The sequence below is a fragment of the Mesoplodon densirostris genome, chromosome 4, assembly GCF_025265405.1.
Source record: "Mesoplodon densirostris isolate mMesDen1 chromosome 4, mMesDen1 primary haplotype, whole genome shotgun sequence".
In the NCBI taxonomy this organism is placed as follows: Eukaryota; Metazoa; Chordata; class Mammalia; order Artiodactyla; family Ziphiidae; genus Mesoplodon; species Mesoplodon densirostris.
Window position 1 is genome coordinate 11,574,620 of NC_082664.1, and position 7,392 is coordinate 11,582,011.

Consider the following 7,392-nt stretch of genomic DNA (forward strand, 5'->3'; position numbering starts at 1 on the left):
TTTTTTTTTTTTTGGCGTCGCACAGCTTGTGAGATCTTAGTTCCCCCACCAGGGATTGAACCCAGGCCACATCAGCGAAAGCACCAAGTCCTAACCGCTGGACTGCCAGGGAATTCCCTGTTCTTCTTCTTTTTTTTAATTTATTTTTATTTTTTTATTTTTGGCTGCCTTGGGTCTTCGTTGCTGCGCGTGGGCTTTCTCTAGTTGTGGAGAGCGGGGGCTACTCTTCGTTGCGGTGCGCGGGCTTCTCATTACGGTGGCTTCTCTCGTTGTGGAGCACGGGTTCTAGGTGCGCAGGCTTCTGTAGTTGTGGCACGCGGGCTCAGTAGTTGTGGCACACGGGCTTAGTTGCTCTGTGGCATATGGGATCTTCCCAGACCAAGGCTCGAACCCATGTCCCCTGCATTGGTAGGCGGATTCCCAACCACTGCGCCACCAGGGAAGTCTGCCTGTTCTTCTTTTGAAGTCACTCCCAACACAGCCAGAATGATCCTGTGCTCTAAACCAGGGCTTCTCAACCTTGTTACTATGCGGACCTTGGTAATTCTTTATTGGGGAGCTGGAGGGAAATGCTGTCCTGTGCATGGTAGGATATTCAGCAGCATTCCTGGCCTCTACCCACTAGATACCAGTGTCTGATCCTGACCTCTCCTCACTCCTCCTCAGTATTGACCATGGAAAGTATCTTCAGGCATTGCCAAATTTGGATGCAAAAATCCCCTTCCTCCCAATTGAGAACCACTGCTCTAAACTCCACAGTAACTGCCCATCTCATGCAGAGAACGTCCTCCCACATCCCGTCACGTCTCAGGTCTCACATCCTCCCGTTTTCTGCCTCACCCACTCTACTTTCTGTGTGCACACTGGCGTCTTTGCTATCCCTTGAACACTTGAGGTATGAGCCCAGTCAGAGCCGTGAAGCCTGAGGTCCCTCGGACTGGGATGCTCTTCCGTCAGAGCTGCAAACAACTCACCCCATCACATCCTTCGGAGTTTTCCTCAGATGTCACCTCAGTGAGGCCAGCTCAGGACACCTTCTATGAAAATAAAATCCATTTTGGTTTGCTAAGGCGACCATAACAAAATACCACAGACTGGGTGACAACAGAAATGTACTGTCTCACAGTCTAGAGGCCGGAAGTCCAAGATCACGGCGTTGGCAGGGTTGGTTTCTCCTGAGGCTTGCAGGTGGCCGCCTTCTCACTGTGTCCTCACAGGGTCTCTTCTCTGTGTGTGGCATCCCTGATGTCTCTTCATGTGTCCAAATTTTCTCTTCTTATGAGGACACCAGGCATATTGGGTTAGGGCTCACTATAATGGCCCCATTTTAACTTAATGACCTCTTTAATGGCCCTATCTCCAAATACTGTCATATTCTGAGGTACTAGGGGTTAGGACTTTAATTTTTTTTAAATTTTTTAAAAAGCTTTAATTAGGTCCCATTTGTTTTTCTTTCTTTCTTTCTTTCTTCTTTTGTGGTACGCGGGCCTCTCACTGTTGCGGCCTCTCCCGTTGCGGAGCAAAGGCTCCGGACGTGCAGGCTCAGCGGCCGTGGCTCACGGCCCAGCCGCTCCGCGGCATGTGGGATCTTCCCAGACCGGGGCACGAACCCGTGTCCCCTGCTTCGGCAGGCGGACTCCCAACCACTGCGCCACCAGGGAAGCCCCTAGGGGTTAGGACTTTAACAGGTGAATTTTGGAGGACACAGTCCAGCCCATAATATCCAACCATCACCACCACCAGCCCTTACCAGTCTAACATTCGGAGTATTTTACTTATCTCTTTTACGGTCTTTTTTTCCCTCTAACCCTCCACTCAAATGTTGTCTTCCAGAAAAGGAGGGATTTTGTCCGTGTTGTTCACCGCTGCGTTCCCAGGGCCTAGAATAGTGCCTGGTACGTGGTAGGTGCTTATTAATTTGTCATTAAAGTGATGAATAGGCATAGCTTCTCCATTCACTAGCTGTGAACTTGAGGAAACCACTTCACTTCTCTGGCCCTCCGCTCCCTCTGTCAAATGAGGGAATTAGGCTGGATAATATCGAATGAGGATTCAGCCCTCTTTCAGTCTTAGTCCTGACTTAGCCCAGATTCCCTAGAAAACCCTTCCTTGGGAGGTGCAACCCTAGAGCAGCCAGAGAGAGAGTGAAGCGAGGTGGGACAGGAAGGGAAGCAGAGGCAGGTACTGCGCTGCCAAGCTGGCCACCAGTTCGTGAAGAGGCACAGCCCGGGGCTCAGCCACAGAGGACATCTCCAGGCAGGCTACGCAGAAGCCCGGGCCGGGGAACCGCCCGTGGGAAGCAGGTGGGTAAGGCTTCCTTCTGCTGTCTACCTTCTGTTGGCCACAGTTGGCTCCTTGGGGAGTTAAGTCCGGAGCACTCTAATGGTTTCACCTGGCCCTTTCAGCAGCTTCTGGGGGAGCCAGATTCCAAGCCCTCAAGAGTAAGGTATCAGTCCCAGTTAGGAAATGAAGGCTTCAACCCCTCAGGCTGCAGGGAACTGAGAAAGTTAAGGTAATCAGGACAGCAATCCCTGGTCCTTAGGGTTGAAGAGGCTCAGAGCCTAGGAGACAGCGGAGACGCAGAGCATCTGAGATGGCCTACGATGTGCCCAAGCAGGCGGATGAGGGAAGGAGTAGTGAGCAGGGGAACAGCCGAGGTGTCTGCCGTCCAGGTCAGCATAGAGCTGGTCAGGAGCATTGACTGGCTCCGGCCATTGAGGAAGGAGATCAGAGGAGTGCAGCCTAGCAAGCAGGGCATTGAGTGGGCTGGATGGAATTGGTCCTTTAGGAGTCCTGAAGGGGACTCCATGGCCCCAGCAGCCCAGCCTCGTGAAAGCGTTCTGGCAGGTCCTTGCACAGGGTGCCCAGCACCATCCCCTGCAGGGGCAGGCTCCAGGGGACTGTGGTGATTGAGGGGGCTCCTGTTTCCTCGACAGAGCACCCTGGGGTTGGGCAGGCAGGGGGCTGCTTCATTAGCGACAGGATCTGGGCGCCCAGCTTCCGCCCAGTCCCCCTCCCTGTCAGCTGCCTCAGCCCCTCTCCTGATCGTCACTTTGCAAACTCTTCCAAACTCCAGCCGCCCCCTCAGCTGTCTCTGGAGGGAGAGAGGGCGTTCACTGCCCCCGCGCCCCTCCTCCGGGAGGGGGTGTTTCTTCTCATGTGTGGGCCACGTGTGTTGGGCTGTGCCCCAACTCGAGGGCAGATTCCTCCCTCCAGAGGTGCTGATAACGCACCAGGAGCAGGTTGCACAGTCGTCTCCTGGGAGGCAGTGGGCGAGGGAAGTGGGATGCAGCGTGTGTGCCTGGGGAGGGGTGTCTGCAGATCGGTGATGGGTTGATGGGCCCTGAGAGCAGGGAGCTAGCGCTGCTGACTGTGTAGAGGCGGCGGGAGGCTGATTACAGGGCTGGGTCCCTTGGCCCTGGATGTAGGTGCAAGAAGCTGCATACGCACTTGACTGTCAAGCTGGGGGTAATGGTTACCCTGGTGACGGGGCTAGGAAGTGGGCTGGCCTTGCAGACGATAATGCTGGAAAGAAATACAGTGAGCACCAGTTAGGGCTTCTCTCTTCCAGGTTACATGGAGCCTTGTCACCGTAAGTGAAGAACAACTTTCAGTGCTTGGGCCCACCCTATCCTCTGCTGGTGTCCTGTGAGCACCCCACTCCACACCTTTAAGCCCACTAAGCTGGTGTGGAAGACCTGGATGCTAGCTAGTCCTGACTCACCCTGGGACCTGGGGAAAGTCACTTCCTGTCTCCAGGCCCCACTCAGATCTCTAAGACCCGCAAGATCCCTTCATGCTCTGATTGCTGGGCCCCCAGACATTCTGATTCAGTAGGTCTGGAGCTCTGCCCAGGACTCTGCATTTTAGCCCTTCTCCCTCCACACGCCCAGGTTCGCCGTACCTACATACAGTTCAGAACCACTGAAACTCGGTGCTGAGAGCACAGGCATGGGAATCAGACAGACCCAGATTCTCATCTCAGCTCTGCTGCCTATTTGGGCAGTTTATCTACAGCCCATCTGAGCCTCAGTTTTCTCACCTCTATATTGGGGGAAAGAAGACTGCCAGAGCGTTACGATGAGAATCAGCTGAGACGAGGCTGCCGTAGTGCCTGGCACCTGAGGAGGGTCCCATAAGTGTTAACGCTAAATTTTACTTGTTATTCCGTATGAATCTGTGGTGTCTCTACTATTCTCTCCCCTTCCCAGCACCCCCCTTCCATCTGCTTTTCTTCTCCAGCCAGATCCCACATCCAGGAAAATGGTCTCTGCAGTAAGCAAGGGAGCGTCGGGCTGGAACTCAGGCAGAGGAGGAGGAGACAGTACACTCACAGCTGGGGCCCTCACACCCTGTTCCATCTGTTTACTCTGTTGCCCTGACAGCTCATAGCTTACCAACCTCTGTGGGGTAGAATGACTTCCAGCATCAGGGGCTCTGGATGTGAACGGTCGTTTTCCCAAGGCACCAGGAGCTGGGAGAGCTCCATGCCCACCCCCCATCCCATCCACCACATTTTCATTTCAGGGTAAACTGAGGGCTTCTCCGGGATGAGTGTTTAGCTGAATTTTGCTTCAAGGCCCCAGCACCTAACACGGTGCCTGGCCTACAGCTCGAGAAATGCTGGCTGAATGAATACATAAATGTAGTGTAAATCTGATTCTCTTGAGTTTCTTAATCAACGATGGTCTTCATTTAGGAGAGAGTCGAAATGAAATTCCAGGCGTACGTCATTTGGTTTCTTTCCCACCTACCCACTTTGGGAAAATTGCATTCCAACCTCTTTCAGTGGCATTTTTTCACCTTGGCATTGACACATGAATACATAGGAAAGCTCAGGGCCTCCAAGCACCGACACATGAATACATAGGAAAGCCCAGGGCCTCCAGGCCCCCCAAAGGATTGTGGTAATGTTGCCTCGACAAGTTTGTTCATCTAAGCTTTTCTGAATCAGGGTGGTTATTAATGTATCAAATTCTGTACACCAAGAACATTAAGCTTTCCTTTGCAGAAACTTGCTTCCAACCATGAATTTTCCATGCCCCCCTTTCCCCCCAGCCCAGTTAAAAGTAAATCTAGGATTGTCAGTCCATCAGCTTTCATCATAGTGGCCTGTACTTTTCAGATAACATATCCTCCTGTCTGGAGACAGAGGCATAGCTGAGTAAGAGACTTTTTAGACATGGTTGTTTTAGGTGTATCTGAACCCTATTTTGTTAAGTCACATGTGCACAGGGAGAAATGGAATGGTGCTCTTACCTTTCTTGACTTTTAAAAATTAAGAACAAAAAAAATTAATTGAAAGCAAAACAGAACAAAATCAATTCCCATCCTCCTGTCTCGAGGACTACCTCTCTCTAGCAAAAGATGGAATTGGTGAAACTCAGACCTGCTCAGTACTGCAGCTGATTAACAAATCTCAAAAAAAAGAGAGATTAAAACTCTTGGCTCCGAAGTTGTTTTCAATATCTGAGAGAGAAATTTTCTATTAGGTCCGCCATAATAGACAATTGTGAGATAATAGAAAATATATACATTGGTCTCTGCCCCTGGTTCCTGGCACAGAGTTCCTAAAACCCTTGTAATTTCCTAAGTGATAAGCACACTAGGCGCGGGGACTTCCCTGGTGGTCCAGTGGTAAAGAATCCGCCTTACAATGCAGGGGACATGGGTTTGATCCCTGGTCAGGGAACTAAGATCCTACATGCCTCGGGCCAACTAAGCCCGGGCGTCACAGCTACTGAGCTCGCGTGCCGCAAGCTACAGACCCCACATGTCCTGGAGCCTGTGGGCCACAACTAGAGAGAGAAAAGAAACAACCCGCACACCACAGCTAGAGAGAAGCCTGCGCCCCTCAAGGAAGAGCCCACATGCCTCAACAGAGATCCCACGTGTCCCAACTAAGACCCGACACAGCCAAAAAAAAAAAAACAAAAAAAAAACACTAGGAGCATCTTTTATTCTGTTGAGGCCACTCTGGGTGAGCTCCCGGATGGGGGCTGGTCACCAGCATGACCAAGCCTTGATTAGAAGCTTAGGATTTTCAACGCCCCCCCTTGTCCTCCAGAAAGGGAGAAAGGTGGGAATGGAGTTAGTAATTAATCATATCTCTGTGAGGAAGCCTCCATAAAATCCCAACAGTAGGGACTCGGAGAGCTTCCAGGTCGGTGAATAGGTGGAGATGATGGAAGAGTGGTACACAGAGAGCATGTGGAAGCCTCACGCCCTCATCTCTTCCATCTGGCAGTTAGTTTGTATCCTTTATCATACCCTTTTATAATAAACTGGCAAATGTAAGTAAACTGTTCTCCTGAGTTCTGTGAGCCGCTCTAGCAAATTAATCAAACCCGAAGAGGGGGTCGTGGGAACCTCTGATTTACAGCTGATGGGTCAGAAGCACTGGTGACAACCTGGACGTGTGATTAGCAACTGAAGTGGTGGGGTGCAGAGTTGTGGGGCTGAGCCCTTAACCTGTAGGATCTGATGCTACTTCCAAGTAGATAGCACCAGAATTGAGTTAGACTGTAGGACACCCAGCTGGAGTCGAGGAGAATTGTGGTGGGTGTATGAGGGAATCCCCCCACCCATATTGTAATTGGGTCCTAGAATAATTCCAACAATTGAGCTTTGGTTAATTAAGGCTGGTCTTGAGAAGTAACATTTGTTCATTCATTAACCAAGCATTTGAGTACTTAGTATGTGCTAGGCAGGGCCAGCTTCATGGGCTAGCAGCCTGGACAGTAGCAGAGGGAGGGCTTTGTGCTCAGAAGAGCCCCAAGCTTGAGGTTTAAGGCTCTACTGTCACCATCCTGAAATTCTTGGCAACTTTATCTCTGAACTTGTGTTTGGTAAGTGAGGTCCGATGGGACACTGGCACCTGCACAGGAACAGAGGGGCTAAGCACAGTGTGTGGACCGAGGCAAGCTTCCCTCACCTGCTGGTCTCTGAGGCTGGGGTCTGGGTTTGTTTACCAGCACAATATTTTGTTTTGTTTTGTCATTTGGATTTCAGAGCTCTGAAGGGAAGCAGTGCCACCTAGCTGCTTGCAGCCTCACCGCTCCCTGTTGGCATTAACCTGGCCACATCACACATTTGTTACTTGTCTGTGTTTTTATTTTATTATTTTTTTAAACTATATATATATATATATATATTTTTTTTTTTTTTTTGCCACGCCGCACGGCTTGTGGGATCTTAGTTCCCCAACCAGGGATCAAACCCAGGCCGTCTGCAGTGGAAGCTCGGAGTCCTAACCACTGGACGGTCAGGGAATTCCCACTTGGCTGTGTTTTTAACCTGGAATTTATTCAGCAGTTCCTTCAACAAGCAGAGTTAAAAGCTGGTTTGGGTTCCTGTTCTGCATACCCAACTCTGTTGCAAAAAGGAAGGGAC